Raw genomic sequence first — 22,123 nt, 5'->3', positions numbered from 1 at the left:
TGTCTTTCTTGCTTGCTTTCTTTTCTTTTTCTTTCTTTTTCGAGATAGGATTTCTCTGTGTAACGGTCCTGGTTGTCCAGGAACTCACTTAGTAGACCAGGCTGACCTCAAACTCACTAGAACCACCTGCCTCTGCCTCCCAAGTGCTAGGATTAACGGTATGTGCCACCACCACCTGGCTGGTTTTATTTCTTAATAAGTGTGTGCATGTGTGTCGTGTGTGTGTGTGTGTGTGTGTGTGTGTGTGTGTGTGTGTGTGTACCCATGGAGGTCAGAAGAGGATCCCCTGGAACTGGAGTTGCAGATGGTCCTGAGCCACCTAACACGGGAGCAGGGAATGGAATACAGGTCCCCTGGAGGAGCAGCAAGTGTGCTCTGAACGACCAAGCCATCAGCTCTTCAGTGCCCATTTACCTTGTTTTTGAGACAGGGTCTCTCATGGCCTGGAACTTGCCTATTCAGCTGGACTGGTGGGCTAGCAAGCTCTAGTAATCCCCCTGCTTCTGTTTCCTCCGCACTGAAATTACACATGCATGCCCCCACATCCAGCTTTTTCAGTATTAACTTTTTGAGCATTTCATACATGAGTACCTGCGTTTATAACACAGGTACTCCTCCTTCTCTCCCTCCAACTCTTCCCATGTGCCACTTCAACTATTATTGTTACATACATGTGTGTGTGTGTGTGTGTGTGTGTAAAACCTTCTGAGTCCATTCATGTGTATGTGTGTAAAACCTTCTGAGTCCATACATGTGTGTGTGTAAAAGTTTCTGAGTCCGTATGTGTGTGTATGCGTAAAACCTTCTGAGTCCATACGTGTGTGTGTGTGTGTTTGTGTGTGTGTGTGAAAACCTTCTGAGTCCATTTAGCATACATGCTTAGGGCTGGTCACTTGGGATTTGAGGTGCAGGCATTGTATTATAGTTGGGGCTAAGCATCCCATGGCCAGTTCTGCATTTTAACCAATCATGTGGCTTTCTATAGTTATCTCCATCCACTATGAATAGAAAGCTCCTTTGATGAGGGGTGAGAGCTACACTTATCTGTGGATACAAGGATGAGTATTTAGGATGCAGTTGGGACTCAGACTAGTTTAGTAAAGAGGCAGTGCTGTAGGGTCTTCTAAGGTTGACCACCTCACTAGCCATGGGGAGTTGGCTAGGTTTATCTTACCAACCATAAATTCCCTATTTAGAGGGTCTTAAGTCCTTGCCCAATCAAGCTGTTGGTTGCACCAAGATGTGAGCACAACCATTGCACCTTTAGGGATATCCTGACATAATGATTGTTGTGTATGCAAATGTCACAGCTGTTGTTGATTTTCTCCCCTGGCTGCTGGCAATGCCCCCTCTAGTGCTATAAAAGTTAGTCCTCAGGGAAGGGGCTGTACCTGGAGGTTTCTCTTCCGCCCGCCAGTTCCCAAATAAACACTCTGAGGATTAATATTAATTACAAACCGTTTAGCCGATGGCTTAGGTTTCTTACTGGCTAGCTCTACATATTTAAATGAACACATTTCTAATAATCCATGTGCCCTGTGACTTACTGGTAATGTTCTGGCATCTTAATCCTCCAGTGGCTGCTAGTGTCTCTCTTGACTCTACCTTCTTTCTCCCTATATTTGGATTGTCTTTCCCACATGGCTATATTCTGCCCTGCCATAGGCCGAAGTAGCTTTATTCATCAGCCAATAAAAGCAACACATATTCACAGCATACAGAAAGGTATCCTGTATCAAGAGGCGTTGCAGCCAAATCCAGCTTGATTTTTCTGAATCCTATATCTGAAGTACATGGCATTTTCAGCAATAAGGTCTGGCCTTCAGCTTCTGAGAGGCAATCAAGGGCACAGTAACAGTGTTGTTTTGGGAGTTTTTTGGACTCCCCTGAGCAACAACTTGACAGAAGGTTTCTCATGTCTGAAATGGTAGTTTTTGTTAGAGTCTAGTTTTCGAGAGCATTATTACCCCAATTGGCCAGCAGGACTGCAAGTCACTAAGTAACCCAGGCTGGTCTTGTACTAGCAACCCTCCAGTCCCCATAGCCACCAGACGAATCATTTTGTGTTGGAGGTCTTGGAACTTCTGGTCCTTGAGTCATCTTACGACGTTTCCTGCGATCTGTCATCCAGTGTTTTCTGCCCACGACGTCAGCTGCTGCCATTACCACATTCTTTCACAGGTCTATTTCAAAAACAAGCTGAAGTTGGCGCTTATTGGCCAGAGCCTCTTCAGAAAGGAAGTCTACAGCCACCTCCAGAAAGAGTGCCACCGAGTAGTGGGGGTGTTCACAGTTCCAGACAAGGATGGGAAGGCTGACCCTCTAGGTGAGTACACCTGGGAACACTGGGTCAAACCCTCCTGTCGTGGCTCCTGGAAATGACCTAGGATGGATATATAAAGGGCTGACATACATACACAGGTACACACACACACACACAACATATACACACACCAAATAAATGAATAAAAATGTAATGAAAGAGCCAGGTGATGGTGGCGCAGGCCTTTAATCCCAGCACTCGGGAGGCAGAGGCAGGCGGATCTTTGTGAGTTCAAGGCCAGCCTGGTCTACAAGAGCTAGTTCCAGGACAGGAACCAAAAAGCTACAGAGAAACCCTGCCTTGAAAATCCAAAAAAAAAAATGTAATGAAAGTCAGTATCTGAAAATATGATCTACTCATCAGCCTCTGAACGCATTATGCTTTTTTTTGTTTTTTTTTTTTTCAAGACAGTGTTTCTCTGTGGTTTTGGAGCCTGTCCTGGAACTAGCTCTTGTAGACCAGGCTGGTCTCGAACTCACAAAGATCCTCCTGCCTCTGCCTCCCAAGTGCTGGGATTAAAGGCGTGCGCCACCACCGCCCGGCCGCATTATGCTTTTAACATAAATGCACGCCAACACATAGATGATGCACGCCCCTCTAGAAAGACAGACGAGCCTGATACAAACGACATCCAACTCTAGTCACAGTCCAAGTTCCCCTCCGTGACGCTTAACCTGTCAAAGTTTTGTGAAACTCTGATATTACTGTGTGGGAATAGAAGAACATGACCTGAAAAAACAAAACTCTTCATTTATTTATTTATTTATTTTGTGCTCAGCTTTGGCTGGAGAGAAAGATGGGACCCCTGTGTTCAAGTTCCCTAGATGGAGAGTCAAGGGTAAAACCATCAAGGAGGTGGCGGAAGCCTACCAGTTAGTGGGCGCCGAGTTCAACGTGCTCCCCTTCTGCACACAGTTCATCCCCATGGATGTCATTGACAGCCCAAAGCATGGCTCCATCATCTACCACCCTTCGCTCCTTCCCAGGCACAGGGGCGCTTCTGCCATCAACTGGTAAGACTTGGAATAGCAGGAATGGTGGCTGTTCCCACAGGCTGTGTTATGTATTTCCTACATGATGCAGACACTGGGGGAGCTTGGGGCTGGAATGATGGCTAATTCAGCAAAGCGCTGTGTAGACAGACGTTTCTATCCCACCCGTCCTGAAATCATTCAGTCCCAAATAAACACACAGAGGCTTATACCAATTATAAACTATTTGGCCTACTGTTCAAGCTTATTACTAACTACTTCTTATGACTTAAATTAACCCATGTTCAGCCGTGTGACTTGGTATGTTTTCTCAACGAGGCACTATGCTTCTGTGGTCAGATGAATGAGATCAGTTTGATCATGCTGGCTTACAGCAGGATTTCTTTGCACTTTTGACATCTACTTTAACGGTCTTCACAGTGTGTGGTGCTCTCGGAAAATTTTTTCCTTTTTATGCAAAGGATCTCAAGTACACTTAGGAAGATGTGAGTCACTTTAATCTGCCTTCTTTATCATCCATCCCCTTCCTTTGACTCAAAGTTGCTCAAAGAGATGGTCCAACATCCTCATGTCTGTGTCGAGCACAGCTCCTGGCACTCCCTAAGCTCCTAACACCACAGCACCCCATGCCGAGGCTGAACTGGGTCTCCCCACCATGTCCACCTTCATTCTCATATCTGCAACCTTCCTGATAAGCTTGGCATTAGCTATCGAGTATATAAAAACATCTACGTGTGGATTAAATGGCTGAAAAAAAAAGAAAATACTTGTTTAAAAGTTGATGCCAGGAATTCATTTTCTTTTGGTCTTATAAATAATAGTAGTAGATACCTTTGCATTTGAATCTTTTCTTTTTCATTTTGAATTATTTCTATATGGAGAATCATTGGGAAAGAGCATATAAGTATTTTCAAGGCACCTGGCAGTGTAATGCTAATTTCTCAAGATTTCTGAAAACATTTAGCGCTTGCTTACTTGATCACTCAGAGAAATGCAGATGATTCAGAGAGGGGGCTAAGGCTGGGGAGACAGCTCAGAAGTTAAGATCACTTGCAGCTGTTACAGATGTCCAAAGTATGGTTCCAGCACCCACATCAGGTAGCTCTCAGCAGCCTGTGGCTTCAATCCCAGGAGATCTGATGTCCTCTTCTGGCCTCTGTGGTCATCTGCACAGACATGGCATGCACTCAGAGACATATGCATAAAAATTAGAATAAATCTAAAAAGACGATTTAGGGTAGTGCTGAACAGACAGTTTGCAACCTCTCTGTGTGTGCCTGTGCTCTGATATCAGCATTAGGCGTTTCCCACATATCCTGCGTATTGTTTTCATTATAAGCCACTATAGAGATAAGTATTTCTCTCAGTCTAGGCTGTATACAGCACGCAGTATGAACAGCTGATTTTATCAACTGACTTTTACTACAGTTTATGCAGCCAGCCTAGAGCTAATTCTAACCTTGAGTGACATTTTACTCTACGATGCAGCCTAAATCAACCACCGGTTTTCCTTTGCACGTTGTGCTGGGTGCCCTCTGTTTTAGTCTCCACTCTGTTCTAACACATGACCAAGCAGGACGTAGGAAGGACAGGCAGGGATGGAAATTACTCAGTCCCAAAGAAGAGGAAAACTGCCAGGGGTGGCAGTAAGGCCGGATTCTGAAGCCTTTTAAGAGGCACCACCAGCCATTACTGCAAGACATAATGCGAATGCATGGACAGCGACCGTGGGGGGTCGCCTGCTGTACCAGCCATTACTGCAATACACAATGCGGATGCATGGACAGCAACCGTGGGGGGATTGCCTGCTGTGAGCTCTGTTATCAACTTCTCGGGCCACTCACTCACTACCTGTTTTTTTCATTGCAATTCCCCTTTCCTTTAACGTGACGTATTAATTCTTGACTTGACACAAGCAACCACCATTTTAAGTTGAAACCTCTTCTTTTCGCAGGACTCTGATCTCGGGAGATAAGCAAGCTGGGTTTTCTGTTTTCTGGGCAGATGATGGTTTAGATACAGGACCTATCCTTCTTCAGAGAGCATGTGACGTCAAACCCAATGACACAGTGGATGCCCTTTATAACCGGTTCCTTTTTCCCGAGGGAATCAAGGCCATGGTCAGTATAATTACACCACCAACACCAACGTAGGAAACCTCTAAGGCTAGAGGGCTGTTTTTTTTTGTCGAGAGTTTGCTAAGCCGGGCATGCAGGCACACGCTTGTGACCCTTGGTGGCTCACGCCTGTAGTGTCAGTGTGAGCTTGAAACTCACTCTGTGATGCTGACAAGAAAGAAAGGGGACGGACGGGACGACAGCCAAAGTGTCCCATCCTTTTTCTTAAATACCTGAATCGTCAACCCTGTCGATAATGGCTGATTATAAGGAAGTATAAAGAATCTTTCAGTTTTTTTTTATCTGAGTAACAGACTTACTGTAAAGGTGTTTTACTTAGTCTACATAACAGAGTGAAATATGATGATTGATTTAATCATTCAGATGTGCTCAGGATGGAGGAGAAAAACTCCGAGCATACATATTGCCCATGAAGTAAAATATTTTGTCCATAAACATATCCAGAGATTCAGCAAGTCATTTGGTCATCCTCTCCCCCCCCCCCACCAACCAGAATTTGGTAGGGAAAGCAGCCAGGTTCTACTAAGTCACCACTGATGTGAGGGATAATTGAGACTTTGTTTATGTCACTTAGTGATCAATTCAGAGGGTCCTTGGTGTTACAGAGACTCATCTGCAATTCCTGTTCTACCACTTACACATGATGCTTTGAACAGACAGCCAGCGCCTCAGCCTCTATGGCCTTGGTTCCTTCCTATGTAGATTGTGGAAAACACTATCTGGCTTGTAGAAGTATTCTCAAAGTTAAACAACATCATTCGTGTAAAGAACCTAGCGCACAGCAGGTGCTCAAAACAGAACATAATAATCCAAACAGCACACAGGCACACGGGGACGTCCCAGTGAAGTGTCAGGAAAGAGAATATAGACACACCCCAAAGAAGTGAAGTCACAGTGGCGAGCATCACCATGACAACACAACAGCCCATTTCCTCCCGCCCTCGCCCTCCCGTCTTTCTGGGTTGAACTTGAGGCCTTGCAGATGCTAAGCATGAGCTTTGCTCCTGAGCTCCACCTCCAGCCCCAACAAGAGTCCATGCTTCAATGCAGGTTGATCTTGAGAGTGGGCATGCCTAGTGGGCACGACATCCTTCCATGCATGTCGAACCTTTCGCTGTTGTGAAATGACACTGAGATCTACAAAGTTCACACTCAAAAGATGTGCAGTTGTATTAGCAAAAAAGAAAAAAGAAATCAGCCAGATAGGGTGACACACGCCTTTACTGCCAGCACCGGGGAGGCTGAGGCAGGAGGATCTCTGAGATCAAAGCCAGCCTGGTTACAGAGAGGGTTCCAGGACAGCCAGAGCCACACAGAAAAACCTTTCTCAAAAACAAACAAACACACAAAAAACCCCAAAACTTTTGATGCTTTAAGCTAGTTTATGTATGAAGTCATGTTTGGTGGCATTCATAACTATCCCTAGCCAAATGTGGCTGGACCTAGAGTTAGTTCTCTGGCTCTTCCTGAGACTCCACAGCTTCCTCATTTGCAAACCAGGATAGTGGTACACACCTGTCAGATACCTGTGATGTCTCCAGGGGGTAACTTACATAAGTAGCCGTATGTGTGCCATGGAGGGCAGCTGTCATCACAGCCTGGCTGACTTCTGAGCAGTTCTGTGCAGTCAGTCTGTTGGACACAGATTTCCATGCCTTTGTGGATGACGGGGATGTAACACCAGCGATGCTCTCGGCTTTAGGTAGAAGCCGTGCAACTCATAGCTGATCGAAAAGCTCCTTGTGTTCCCCAGCCGGAAAAGGGGGCGACATATGAAGGGATCCAGAGGAAGGAAAATGCCAAGGTACCTACGTCAATAACGCACAGCCAGGTCACAGCCCTCTGCCTTTGAGAAGTTCCCAGTATACCATTTCCTGGCCTCCAAGCCAGCTGACCCTACATGTCCCCATGCCTGTCCCTGATGGAGAAAAAGGTTAGCTAGCCCTTGCAGTCTTTATTTGTGCCCACCTAGATTTCTTGGGACCAGCCTGCTGAAGTTTTGCATAACTGGATTCGAGGTCATGATAAGGTCCCTGGAGCCTGGGCAGAGATAAATGGACAGGTATGCGTTCACGGGATACATTTCCCCCATACAAGCTCTCTCTCTCTCTCTCTCTCTCTCTCTCTCTCTCTCTCTCTCTCTCTCTCTCTCTCTCTCTCTCTCTCATCTGTACTACTGGCATTTAAACCCAAGCCTCGCTCTGTTACGAAGGTTAAATGAGTTAATACATGTCCATTTCCTGATATGCAGGAAATACTCAATACATATAATCATTAGAGCTTAATAAATAACGGAATTTATAGAATGATTTTTTTTTTTTTAGTTTTTTGAGACAGGGTTTCTCTGTGGTTTTGGAGCCTGTCCTGGAACTAGCTCTTGTAGACCAGGCTGGTCTCAAACTCACAGAGATCCACCTGCCTCTGCCTCCCGAAGGCTGGGATTAAAGGCGTGTGCCACCACCGCCTGGCTAGAATGATAATTTAAAAAAAAATCAGTGTCCTTTGCTCTTGGTCACCATCCTTTTTTAGTCTTGTTTTCTTGAACTGATCCCCAGAACATCCTGCACAGCTCACCTCTCATCACCCTGCACTGGAAGGGTCCCCATGTTCCTGAGGGCTCAGTTGTAGAGTGACTGCCTAGCATATATGAAGCCCTTGAGTTCAGCCCTGTCTTAGTTAGGGAGATATTGCTGTGATAAAACATCGAGCAAAAGAAACCTGGGGAGGAAAGGGTTTATTTCATCTTACACCTCCAGGAACCGGTCCATCACTGAGGGCCAGGGCAGGAACCTGGAGGCAGGAGCTGAAGCAGAGGCCATGGAGGAGTGCTGCTGACCGGCTTGTTCCTCATGGATTACTCAGCCTGCTTTCTTATAGAACCCAGGACCACACACCCAGGGGTGGCGTGGTCCCTCCCATGGCAATCATCAATTAAGAAAATTCCCCATGACCATGGGAGAGGGGAGAAGGGAGGGGACCAGAGAAAAATATATAGCTCAATAAAAACAAAAAATTAAAAATAAAAATTTCCCCACAGATATACCTGTAGGCCAATCTGATGGAGACATTTCCTCAATTGAGGTTCCTCTTCTCAAATAACTTTGGCTTGTGCCAAGTTAACAAACAAATAAACAAAAAAGAACCAGGACAGTCCCCAGGACTACAGGCCACCCCCAGGGCCAACACCATGCGTGCACACACACATACACACACACACACACACACACACACACACACACCTTTATGATAAAAAGGCTCCACTTTTTCTCTTTTAATCTCAGTCAGTTTGAATGACACACCATATCACCTGGTTGTGCAACTGTTTGAACCTTTTCCTTGTATGTGTATATATGTACTCCTGTGTGTGTGTGTGCATGTGTGAGGGAGTATAGCATGTGAGGCCATATATGTGTGGGAACATGTGCATACATGTGCATAAGTGTGTCTGGAGGGCAGAGACTGGTGTTGATTTCCTCTCTGCTTTGGTTTTGAGATATTTTCTCACTGAGCCTGGACCTCAGCAATGGGCTAGACCGGCTGGCCACTGAGCCTCTGGGATCCTCCAGTCTCTGCCTCTCCAGCACTGGGATTGCAGGCCAGCACGATCACACCCCGCTTTTTACCTGGGTGTCAAACTCAGGTCCTCAAGCTTATGCAGCAAGTGCTTGTATAAACAGAGACTGCTTTTACGTTTTCCAGCCGCCCAGAACCAAATAATAACCCAGAAACTGTATTAATTACAACACTGTTTGGCCAATAGCTTAGGCATATTCCTAGCTAGCTTTTACATCTTAAATTAACCTATTTCTATTATTTTATATCTTACCGCAAGGCTTGTGGTTGTTACTTCTTGCTTCTTGGGCAGCTACACAGTGTCTCCCTAACTCTGCCTACTCTTTCTCTCTCTCTTTGGATTTCCTGCCTGGCTATATTCTGCCCCACCATAGGCCAAAGCAGCTTCTTTATTAACCAAGGGTAATAAAACATATTCATAGCATACAGAGGGGAATCCCACATCACACTTGAGCAGCTGAGAATTTCCCCAGCCCCATCTTTAAGACTTTAAAAAATTATTTATTCATTTTACTTGTACATATGTGCATGCCTGAGTGTGTGTGTGTTTATACCACATGCGTGTAGCAGCCCTCAGAGCCAGAAGGCATTGGATGCCCTAGAACTGGAGTTACGGTGGTTGTTAAGGGGTCACATGGGTGCTAACAGGCACTCTTGACCCTCGAGCTTCTCTCCAGGCATCTCTGAGACTTTGACCACACATTTGCAGAGATTCTCATTTGTCCCCTTTCTACCGATGCTTGGTTCATAAACACACACGACAAAACCGTGTCTCAACGTTACTACACAAATCTGAACTTCGGTGTTTGCACACACACACACACACACACACACACCGGGCAGTGGCTTTACCTCCCGAGTTCACGGGGTTTGATGTCTTCCTCAGATGGTGACATTCTACGGTTCATCGTTATTAACTAGCTCCGTGCCTGCTGGAGAGCCATTGGACATTAGAGGATCCGAGAAGCCTGGCCTTGTTACCAAAAATGGACTTGTTCTTTTTGGTAACAATGGAAAAGCAGTGAGTGTATAAAGTCACTTTTTCTGCCTTCCTTCTATAACCATAGCTCGCAGGGGATAACTCCTCCAGCTTTCACTGGGAGGTGGGAGGGTCACGGTGTGTGCCCTTCCTCCGGAGATGAGAGACCTTTGGATGCCCAAGGACAAGGTTCCTCAGGAAGACCCCATGGACCCTCACCTCTGCTCTTCCACCTGATGGCTTGGGAAGGATAGTTTCCCCTGCTGGTTCTCAGTTTCCCTATCTATAAAGCAAGGAGAGATCCATATTTGTCTCCCCCTGTCAGAGATTGAGATGATCCAGTGAAACTCAAGTGGCCTCTTTCATTGTCCACTACTATCCCCTCCCCAAGCCAGCCCCACCCATGTGGCTATCTCTGGGCCTTCTGGACAAGTTCCCATTAAAAGTATAACAGGGTATTTGTAGTTTACAGAGCTGTCCCCGCTTAACCATAAATATCGTTAGTTATCATTAAGGATAAATGAATTGTTAATGTTACAACATTTTAGTGCCAGCTACTGCTGGGTCTTTTTTATTTGTTTGTTTGGTTTTTGTTTTGTTTGGCTTTTGTCTTTCAAGACAGGGTTTCTTTGTGTGGCCCTGGCTGTCCTAGAACTAGCTCTGTAGACCAGGCTGGCCTCAGATTCACAGAGATTCACCTGCCTCTGCTTCCTGAATGCCGGGATTAAAGGTGTGTGCCACCACCTGGTCACTGGTAGATCTTAAACCAGCTCTGCTATTTACTACCCGGGTGACACTAGAGAATGAATTTCACTAAGCCTCCACTTCCGCAATAGCAAAGCAGGCACAACAGCATTCATCTCCGTCAGATCCCAGCACATGTGTCCACAGTGCACCACAATGACTGCGTGCTGGGAGCAGTGGAGTGTAGCATCCTGTAGGAGTCTTTGGTCCAGGCATCTGGAACCGCAATGCGAGTTTTCCATAGGTGTACCATTTATCCATTTTGAGATGCATCTGGCCCTAGAATTGACTCTATCCTTTTTTCCCGCCTCCATTAAGATGTCATTTGAGTCCTCTTAGACACAGGGAAGTAGTTCAACCATATGTTTGTATTATCCAAACAAGCTGGTTTCCACACCCATCTAACACATTAGACTCTGCCTCCCAAAAGCCTCCCTCTCAGAAGGTCCAGATGCTCAGCTCTTTCTCCTGCTGTCTCGTAGCTGGTGGTGAGAAATCTGCAGTTTGAGGATGGGAAGATGATCCCTGCCTCCCAGTACTTCTCGTCGGGTGAGACCTCAGTGGTAGAACTCACAGCCAAGGAGATGAAGGTGGCAGAGACCATCAAGGTGAACGTGCGTTGTCCATAATGAGACTCTTACCTGGGGAAAAAAGAGACCTGTTTGTAGCTGGTGTAATTATCCTTAGTGCAGTAGAAGCGTGACTTTTTCTCCTGGGATATGGAGGACAAAGGTCGAACCATTCAGAAACCCAGGCTGGAGGTCATTTTATGCTAACGAGAAGGACAAAACCTCACCTATAATTGCACGTCGTTTTTCACAGGACGAGACTGGTGGGGTGGAATGCTCCCGTCCTGTCACTTTTACTGGGCATCTGGGGCGAACAATACCTCCACGTTGCATCTTCATGTAAAGGTCAAAGAGGTCTCTGCCCCGGGATTCCATATGGTCCTTCTTCATGAATGTGGCCCTTTCTGTGCAGGTTATCTGGGCTCGGATTCTAAGCAACGTCCCTGTGATTGAAGACTCCACAGACTTCTTTAAATCTGGAGCCAGCTCAATGGATGTTGTGAGGTAAAGGCACTACCTCTGTGAGTACGCACGCATGCGTGCACACACATACATTTCCCTGGGAACGTGTCCATCATACTTCCCTCTTCTTTGTGGTTTTTGTTGTTGTTTCCATGGCCACACTCACAGGTCTGTTTTCACGTTTCTTTCATGATTCGAATTGTTTGCTATTTTAAAAAAATATATTATTTTTTGTTTATGTGTATGTGTACATGTGTGAGAGTGAGAGAGAGAAAGAGAGAGGGAGAGAGTGAATGCCAGTGTCAGTGTGTGCAGGTACCCAGAGAGTCCAGAAGAAGGCATTGGTCCTCTGAAGCTGGAGTTACAGGCAGTTATGAACTGTTCAAATGGTGCGGAAACCAAACAGGTCCTCTGCAGGAGGATGTGCCCTTCACTGCTGAGTCTCACTGCAGCCCCAGGACACTAATTCTTACACCTTACCTGCCCGTGTCCCAATATGACCGTTTCCCACTCTCTCCACTCCCGACACCTCTCTCTTATTCACAGAGTAACCAAAAAAGTATTCATTTCATGAGCATGTGACATCATCAAAGTCAAGAGGATTGGGCCTATAAACTATAATTTCGTGAGTTCTGAGGAAATTCTGATTAGCTTGGTAAGGATTCCAAGACCGTACTGTAGTTATTGTTGTCTACTGCTGACAAGATGCCTGCAGGAATTGCCCATCTCCTGTTGGTCTAACTTGATCATTCATTATTATCTTTATAAAAATCATGTATGTATTTGTGTTGGTGCACTGGGCAACCACATGCCATGTGGAAGTAGGAGAAAACCAGTGGGAGTCTGTTCTTGCCCTCTACCATTTGGGGTTTTGGGGTCAAACTCTTGGTTTATTGGTAAGAGCTTCTGTCTACTTTATCTTGCTAGCTCTGTTATGAACAATTTACAAGGTATGTCAGCTTCTTCAGGGAATAAATTATTAGAGGACTCTAAATAGCAGGCTTTCCACACTGGACTTGGTGGACCTTTCCCACTTAAGAAAGACTGATGAACAACAGCAGTTCCATGGAGAAGCGGAAGTGACAGAGAAGTACTTGTGAATGACACTGGCCTTCAGGGGTGCTATCTGCAAGGACTTGTGAATGACACTGGTCTTCTAGGGGTGCTATCTCGTACTTAAGTTAGACATGTAAGACAAACAAATTATTCTTATAGATAGTCTACAGAAAATATTCTCTACTTCATTCAGGTATCACGATCTTTCCAATTAGAAAGTTGCCTCTTTTTTTTTCTCATTTTCTGAGTTCATTTGAAAGGTTCAGACTTCTGTGCTCCTAACTATCCGCTGTAGCTAAAACATCTTTCCTTAACTTCCTAACTTACAGCTGCGGGTAAACTTAAAAGCAACAGAACTGTTCTCCAGACTGATTTGTGATTTTCTCATGCCACATTATATTTTAAATTTATGTTTATCTTATGTCTCTGTGCGTGCATGTGTGCATGTTTGTCTTACATGCATCACATGCAAGCAGCCCACAGAGGCCTGAAAGGGACTGAGTTACAGATGGTTGTGAACTGCCCTATGAGGGTGACGGGCATTGCACCCAGGTCCTCTGTGAGAGCAGAAAGTGTGTCTCTCCAGGATGTCCCCCATCTTATCATCATGGCATCTGTACCTGCCACGTGGACAATCTTGTATGATGCAAACAGGACTCATTCTTAAATCATTTGACCAAAATTAGCGAAAAGGCTGTGAGACTCTAACGTGAGCTGGTTCTCACTTTAAGGCTGGTGGAAGAGATCAGACAGAAGTGTGGTGGCCTTCAACTGCAGAACGAAGACGTCTACATGGCCACCAAGTTCGAAGATTTCATCTAGAAGGTCGTGCGGAAACTGAGAGGAGAGGACGAAGAGGTGGAGCTGGTGGTGGATTATGTAAGTGTCTCGTTGATGCTCAACTCCAAACACTTCCAATCCACTGCTACAGAGAGCATGCATATCTGCATTTATACTGATGGCCTTTAGGACTAGTTGTATTGAGATTCTATTCAGGTGTCACACAATTTACCCAGTTAAATTAGCCATTTGGTGATTTTTAGAACATTCACACATTTTGCAATCATCATCAACACTGCTATCTTATTTTGGAATATTTTTATCACTCCACAAGGAAAGACTGGACCCATTGGTGACCATCTTATGCTTCTCTGCTCACCTACTCTGTATCCAGGCCCTCAGAAACCACAGTTTCTTCTCTGTGTCTATGGATTTGCCATAAAGTAAATATTTTATATAGGTATATGTGGGCAGCATGTGGCCTTTTGTATCTGTTCTCTTCCACCTGACACCTGCTCAAGGTGCACCCGGTAGCAGTTATCATCACTTCAACTTTCTTTCTGGCCAATATTATCTCACTGTGTGCAGGTACACTTCCTTTTTAAAATCCATGCTCTCTTTTTATAAATCTATTCGTCAGACTACATGTGTTTAGACCATTTCCCTTGGGCAGCCGTTATTATTATACTGATATAAAACTTCAAGGCGTATGCTTTGACGTGAACACACATCTTCAGTTCTTTTGGGTGCCGTGCTGAGAGTGGAGCAGGGGACTCAGACTGTAACCCTGTGTTTAATCTTTTGAGGAATTGCCAACAGCAGTCATATCATCTAGGAATCCCGCCATCAGTGTAATGGAGAGATCTCACTTCTCCGAGCCCTTTCTCAAGCTCCATCGCTTGCCTCTCTCTCTTTACTTTCTCCACAGGTGTGTGAGAAAGCACCCCAGTATAATTTGGATTTTACACTCGCTAATGGACAGTAATATTAAGCATCTTTTCAAGTATTTGCTGTGCATTTGTTTATTTTTCTTTGTGAAAATGCTTATTCAAATCTTTGTCCATTTAAAAAATTGGCTTTTTTGATTTTTTAGAGTCAAAGTCCTCTGTCAATTCTGGACACTCAATTCTTATCACATAGGAATTTGTGAATATTTTCTTTTACCCTATGAATGGGTTCTCTCTCTCTCTCTCTCTCTCTCTCTCTCTCTGTGTGTGTGTGTGTGTGTGTGTGTGTGTGTGTGTGTGTGTGTGTGTGCACGCTGATTTGTTTTTTCCCTTTCTCGGTAACATCTTTTGACACAAAACAAACTTTTCTTCCAAGACAGGATCTCACTATGTAGCTCTGGCTGTCCTATAACTCGCTCTGTAAACCAGGCTAGCATCAAAATCACAGAGATCCACCTGCTTCTGCTTCCTAAGAGGAACTCCATTCAGTGCAGATGTTTATTTTTGTGAAACTCTTCGTCACTGCGCCTTCTATCTGTCTAGTCTGGTGTCTATTTCTCTTCGCCTGTCTTCCTTGATGTGTGAGCCTTTACCATCCTGCTTTGTTTGTCTTACTACTTTTTTAGTTATTTTCTTTCAATAAGCATTTTTTGCTTAAAAGCAATCTAGGTCAGATTAATACCAACTTAATACCAATTGTACAGGAAACCCCCACTGCCACACATCTCTGTTATATACTCCGCAATGTGGGCTATTATTTTTCATATGAATTCTTTCTGGATTTGCTATAAAACAGACCACAGGTTTTCAATTATTGCTTTATATAAATGTCTTTTTTCTGTTTTTAATTATGTGTATGCATGTGTATCTATTTGGCTTTTGTGTGTGTGTGTGTGTGTGTGTGTGTGTGTGTGTGTGTGTACATGAATGTAGGTATCCATGGAAACCACAAGAATGTGTCAGATCCTGCTGGAGCTAAAGTTACAGGCAGCTGAGCTGCCTCATGTGGTTGCTTGGAATTGAACACGGTTCTCTGCAAGAGTACCAAGTGCTCTTAACTACTGCACCATCTCCTCACAGGCTGATAGCGACTGTTTTTATAACTCAGGTTCTGAGCTTGACGGAAGCAAGTAGAGTGGTTTCAGTCTCTGCTCACCACCTGGCAGCAGAGAGAACCATGCGGTAGCTCATGTGTAACAGACAGAGCGTAAGGAGGAGAACTGGAGATGGTCCCAGATAAGAGAAAACTTTCCAAGGATGGAAGTGGTGCCACAGGGGCGCTGTTGCATCTGCTGCTACAGGGCGCTGTCTGTGGGTGTTTGAGGAATTTCTTCTGTCTGTAATAAAGAACATCTGAGCTAAGCCCAGGGCAGAACTGCCACCTGAGTGCATCACACCATGCCTGTCTCTGTCCCGTGACATCCCTGTGACTTGGCCTTTTTTCCACATCAGTGAAAATTTCTTTCTCTCTCTTCCTCCTTCTCCCTCTCTCTCTTCTGTCCTTCCCTCTCTCTCTCATTTTATGGGTTTTAAACTTCCTTTTTAAACTTGTTTATGTGTGTGCGTGTTTTGCCTGCATGTATGCCTGTGGACCATGTGTATACTTGGCCCCCTTACAGATGAAGAGAGGGAACCAGATGCCCTGGAACTTGCATTACAGAAAATCTGTGAGCTATGCAGGTGCTGGGAACCCAGCCTGGCTCCTCTGCAAGAACAAGTGCTCTTAACCACATGCAGTCTGTCCAGCCCTGGAAATACTTCTCCATCACCATCTACTATCAAGCTGATAAGCTCAGAAACACATTTGTTTTATTCTCAGGTCTCCTAGGAGGTACACAAAATGACCGTGAACATGCCATATCAATGTTTCATAAACGGGCAGTTTGTGGATGCCGAGGACGGGGAGACTTATGACACTGTGAACCCCACAGATGGATCTGTGAGTAATGACAGCCGCAGGGACCACCAGCCATGAGCTTTGGGCTCACAAGGCTGGTCACCAGGCAGGCTGAGGTCACTCAACTCTAGCTCTGCCCCCAAGCTCCTCAAATACATTTCGTGCATTTCTTACCCCTTCAGCTCTAACACTGGCTACTGTGACCCACAGAAACCTCGTTTTAAGGAGACTGAGTATTTATGATGAACTTAGACTGTTGTGCCTGCACACAGAAGATCTCTCTGTATCGAGCACCATGAGGGAGGGGGATACTTCAGACTCTGAGAACTCAGGGCAAACAATCCCACTTCCCTGAGGAAAAACGGAACAGCTGTCCTGAATGGGTTCTTCTGGAATAAGATGAGGCATAGGATGGACCATGATCAGGTTCAGTTTCACTGTCCTAACTTTGCCCTTTTCTTTGCCTCACGTGGATTGGTTTCCTGTCATGGATTTCTCCTGCCCACCCCCTGTGTGATAAGTCACACTCTACTTTTCCTAGTAATAGAATATTAATTCCAAGAGCCATACCGATAGATTCCTTAGGAGACCTATTTTTCGCTTGCCCTGAAATAGACGATCTGCAGAGTGTCCTACGCCTCTTTAGCGGATGTGGACAAAGCGGTGGCTGCAGCCAAGGACGCCTTTGAAAATGGTGAATGGGAAGAATGAATGCCAGAGAAAGAGGAAGGCTGATGTACAGGAACACTTTCTGTAAAAACAACTGTGTGATCTCTGGGTATCTGGGTATTGGAGAAAGAGGAAGGCTGATGTACAGGTACGCTTTCTATAAAAACAACTGTGTGATCTCTGGTATCTGGGTATTGGAGAAAGAGGAAGGCTGATGTACAGGTACACTTTCTGTAAAAACAACTGTGTGATGTCTGGGTATTGATTGATATTGTTAAGACTTTAAAAATTCTCACAAAACAAACATTCTATGTTGAATACACCTGCGGAAGATGTAATGTGTCTCTTGTTACTTGAGTCATATAAAATGCCACACATGTTCCTGATGTTTGCATTACTGCTCGTATCAGTCAGAGCTCATCAAGGATTAAGTAAGATGTGGAGAACATCATGGAACCCCCACAAAGACCAGGGGAAGATAGGGCTGGTGGCAAAGAAAGTTGGTGCTTCCCCGAGGTCTGAAGAGATAGAGGAGTAGATTGTGGCTAGAACCTGGCAAGGTCTATAGTTGCAGAATAGGGCTCTAGTACCTTCTTTAGCTGCAGAAGAGTGTTCTAGAGTCCTCTGTAGCTGCATAATAGCACTCTAGAGTCTCTGTAGCTGCACACACTTCACCATCGTTACAAATGTCCTGAGGTGTCCTAGTCACCAGGTAATAAATAGGATACACAGGTCATTCTCCAAGGTCATGGACAAGAGTAGAGAAAATGGACAAAAGTGCACATGGGGACATGATACGCCTTGTTTTTTAAGACAAAGAAGTAAGGAGGATAGCCGGGTGGTGGTGACACATGCCTTTAATCCCAAGACAGGCAGAGGAAGATGGATCTCTGTGAGTTCGAGGACAGCCTGGTCTATAAAAGCTAGTTCCAGGACAGCTAGGACTATTACACAAAGAAACACTGTCTCAAAAAAAAAGGAAGGAGGAAAAATATCAACACTCTGGAAGAATATTAAAAATGAGAGAGTATTCTAGAAGTAGTTCCAATAATTTATCCTGATTTTTGCTTACACACAGCTAAACGTTTGGCCTGAATTGACAGACCTCTTAGATCTGGATTTAGTAGAAGCATGGAGGCTCCTGTGCAGCCAGACTCCTGAATGTCCAGAACCACCCCAGGGAGGGAAGGATGGAGAGTGGGAGAGGAATGGGGGAATCAGGGTGGGGCATTGATGGAGGAAGGTCATTGGCTAATAAAGGAACTGCCTTGGCTCATTTTATTGGTTAGAAGATAGGTGGGAGGAGTAGACAGAACAGAACGCTGGGAGGAAGAGGAAGTGAGGTCAGACTCGACAGCTCTCCTCTCGGGAGCAGACGCCTGAGAGAGACGCCATGCCCCACTCCCGGGATGAAGCTCCGACCCAGGATGGACATAGGCTAGAATCTTCCTGGTAAGCGCACCTTGGGGTGCCATACACAGATGATTAGAAATGGTCTAAATTACTATGTGAGAATTAGCCTAGAAGAGAATGGGCCAAGCAGTAATTAAATGAATACAGTTTGTGTGTTGTTGTTTCGGGGCATAAGCTAAGCTAGCCGAGCAGGCGGCTGGGTGTTGGGGAAGCAGCCCCGCCACCAGCTCATATTACTACAGATTGGCGCTCCACGTGATGGACTAAACCCACTTAAAAAACCTGAGAAGGCTTAAAAATAAGGGAAAGAGAGTTTAACACAGATGTTTGCTGTTTGTTGGTGGCATGCTGTAGAGAGATTTCCTGATTCGGCAACAGTAGCAGAAAAAATGCTGTGTCATTTTAAAGTGCGACTTCCTGGGGCTGTGCCGCCATTGCGATCTCTGTCTGGCTCCTGCGGGAGGCAGAGCTTTTGAATAGAGCATTTGGAGTAAAGTGCTACAATTTGTTTGATGGCAACTAGACTCGCTGTGTTCTCGGGTCTGCTCTGCTTGTTAGAGGCAAGCATGCGCTTTCTTCTAAGAGAAGCTTCCTGACTCAGCTTTAGCTGCAAAGCCTGCAGCTCATTAAGAGGTCCTGCCACGAAACACTTAAACGGTGTTGACGAAAAGCTGAACGCATGCTTTTCGGTTTTCAGCCGTAGCAGGAAAAAAGCTGCGCTGTTTAAAAATGCCAGCTTTCTGGGCTATCCTGCCAGGACAAACTCTGACTCTTTTATGCAGGCGGTTTGTGCGGTTTGCAAGCACAGGCTGCTGAAGCTCGCTTGCTGGTTACAGCCAGTACCTCAGCCACGAGGCTGGAAAGCTAAGGAATGGGCTGGATCTAGCCGGCAAAGCCACGCCTTTAATCCTACTGATATTGCTTGGTAAATTAAAGACTCGTGTGGTCAGAAAAAGAGAGATATACAGTAAAGAGAGATTCAAAGACAAAGAAAATTTCTAAATGGTTTGAGGTGTGTTAAAAATATATGCAGACTAAAATTTAAAGTTCTTAAAGTAACAAAAAAAAGGAAGAGAGTTGTTGTGTGAGGTACACACCTTTAATCCCAACACTTGGTAAGCAGAGGGAGATAGACCTCTGTGACTTCAAGGTGTGGTAGCACACGCCTTTAATCCCAATGCCTGGGAGGCAGAGACAGGCAGATCTCTGAGAGTTCAAAGACAGCCTGGTCTACAGAGTTACTTCAGGTCAAAGATACAGAGAACCTGTCTCAAAAAGCAAAGAGTTAAAAGTAAAAATAAACAAAATAGAGGTTAAAACAAAGCTGCACAAAGATGGAAAATACACAGAGAATTTTGATACTGTATGCTATTATGCTCTCTTTGAATTGTTTGAATGCTGAGGAAAGAGCAAAAGCTACTAAAAGATATTTATTTATAAATGCTGCTGAACTAATCCAACATAGATATTTTGAATTTGGATCTAAGGATATGATACTTTGGAAAGGAGAATCTTATTTTGTTTTCACAGAGGATGAGACGCTGTTCATTTCTTCTATTCCGATTTGGTATGATGGACCACGCCCTCCTGAAGGATTGGTGTGAACACCTTCAGAAAATTGCTTTGCTCAACTGCCAACTCAGATGAAACTAGCACACAGGTTATACCATGAAAGACCTAATTAATGATGCCCCCATTCAGCAGGAAGCAGTTTGGAGAGAAATAACTGCGCCCATATTCCCCAAAAATGTTTATAAATGTTCTTTTACATTTAAAGGGGGATATGATATAGGTATGAATAATTTGCATTAGTATAGATTTTGCTTTATTGATAGAGATTTAAGGTCAATTTTGTTATATGTATATGTATTTCTGATATTGATTAAGGTATTGTGATTGTGTAGTTCATTAAAAAATGTAATGTATAATTAGGAAATATAAGTTGTTAATAGATAATCATAAATAATAGTCAAGTTTGTAGTCATGTTAGTTAATATTTTCTAGATGTGCATAGATATATTTTAGATAGACATTCTTCATGTCTTTCAAAGATTACAGAATAGGACATTTAATGTTTTAATAACTGAGGACTTTTCATGACAATGAGACACTCTGCTCCTGGCAGCACCAATGTACTTCAAGAGGAAGATGGGCATCAAAGAGGCACCTTATGGAGTTTGATAGCCATTTGGGCAAGAAACTGCTCTTGCCTGGACTATTGCATAAACTGGACACAGAGAACCTGCAGAGAGAGGACTACTGAACTTGCCTAAGGTGAGATGATCTTTCGGGGTTCCTGATTCATTTTGAAAGAGTCTGCAAGACATTCTGCAGGACACAACAGATAGTGACTGAACTGACTTTGAATTTTCCTGCTTTATGGAAATGTCTGCTGGATACCATGGGCCTGAAGGCTGAAGATGAATGCCCCAACGGTACAGAGAAACTTTGGATGACTCTCCAGGCAGCGAGATGTCTTTGTCATTTCTAGAGTTTGAAGTTTCTTAATTCTTGTTTACTTAGGTAATATTATATCTTTCTGGAGTCTTTGATGGAGTTAAGAATAGCTAGTTATAGTTTTCCTTAGTTATGATACAGATTATTGTAACTTTTACTTGATAACTGTTTTGTTATATGTAATTTTGCTATGTTAAAGTTAAAGCCTTTTTTTTGTTTAAATCAAAAATGGGGAAATGATGGAGGAAGGTCATTGGCTAATAAAGGAACTGCCTTGGCCCATTTTATTGGTTAGAAGATAGGTGGGAGGAGTAGACAGAACAGAACGCTGGGAGGAAGAGGAAGTGAGGTCAGACTCGACAGCTCTCCTCTCGGGAGCAGACGCCTGAGAGAGACGCCATGCCCCGCTCCCGGGATGAAGCTCCGACCCAGGATGGACACAGGCTAGAATCTTCCTGGTAAGCGCACCTTGGGGGGCCATACACAGATGATTAGAAATGGGCTAAATTACTATGTGAGAATTAGCCTAGAAGAGAATGGGCCAAGCAGTAATTAAATGAATACAGTTTATGTGTTGTTATTTCGGGGCATAAGCTAAGCTAGCCGTTCGGGCGGCTGGGGTGCTGGGGACGCAGCCCCGCCGCCCTTATTACTACAGGGCATGAGTACAAATGGCTCTTTTGACTATTCCCAACAATCCCACAGGCCCCATTCATGTTTCTGAGGAAACTGGCAGCTTGAAGAATCTGCTGTGGGGTTTGGGATCCACTCCACATGCCTGCTTTGTCCTCTGCAGTTAGTTTTGAAACATTTCTGTACCAACCAAAAAGCCACAAGTGTTCACGGTCCTGAGTGGGGTGCGGTTTGTGTTCTGACCCCTCCCTGTGTGATAATGAACTACTCACTTGCTGCTGGTTCCTTTGACCCGCCACCTCCTATCTGTGGCTGCTCTGGCTCCGCCACCACGCCACTGCTTATACCTAGGAGGCCAGGTTGGCTTTTCCCTGCAGCTTAGTGGTAAAGCACTTACCTAGCATGTGAGGTCTGGGGTTTGATCCATAGCACTGCAAAATTTGTATTAATAACCTGCTGAATTACACCATTTATACAATGATTTATTTAAT

General features: G+C 44.6%; 1 protein-coding gene and 1 pseudogene across 1 annotated transcript in view; one reads left to right on the top strand and one right to left on the bottom strand.

Moving 5' to 3' along the window:
* Positions 1–22,123, top strand: part of LOC121443838 — a 44,002-nt pseudogene that overhangs the window by 5,473 nt on the left and 16,406 nt on the right.
* LOC121443839 (uncharacterized protein C12orf45 homolog) overlaps positions 11,299–22,123 on the bottom strand; it is a 73,221-nt gene continuing 62,396 nt past the window's right edge. Inside the window, exon 5 of the mRNA XM_041645604.1 lies at positions 11,299–11,390. The gene's annotated coding sequence lies outside the window, so the exon portion shown is untranslated. The remainder of the gene's footprint in view (positions 11,391–22,123) is intronic.

Source organism: Microtus oregoni, unplaced genomic scaffold (assembly GCF_018167655.1).
Source record: "Microtus oregoni isolate MIOR12 unplaced genomic scaffold, Mior012 000113F_ref0000058, whole genome shotgun sequence".
Classification (NCBI taxonomy): Eukaryota; Metazoa; Chordata; class Mammalia; order Rodentia; family Cricetidae; genus Microtus; species Microtus oregoni.
Note: the sequence above shows the minus strand (reverse complement) of the source record. Positions and strands in the feature narration are given on the sequence as shown.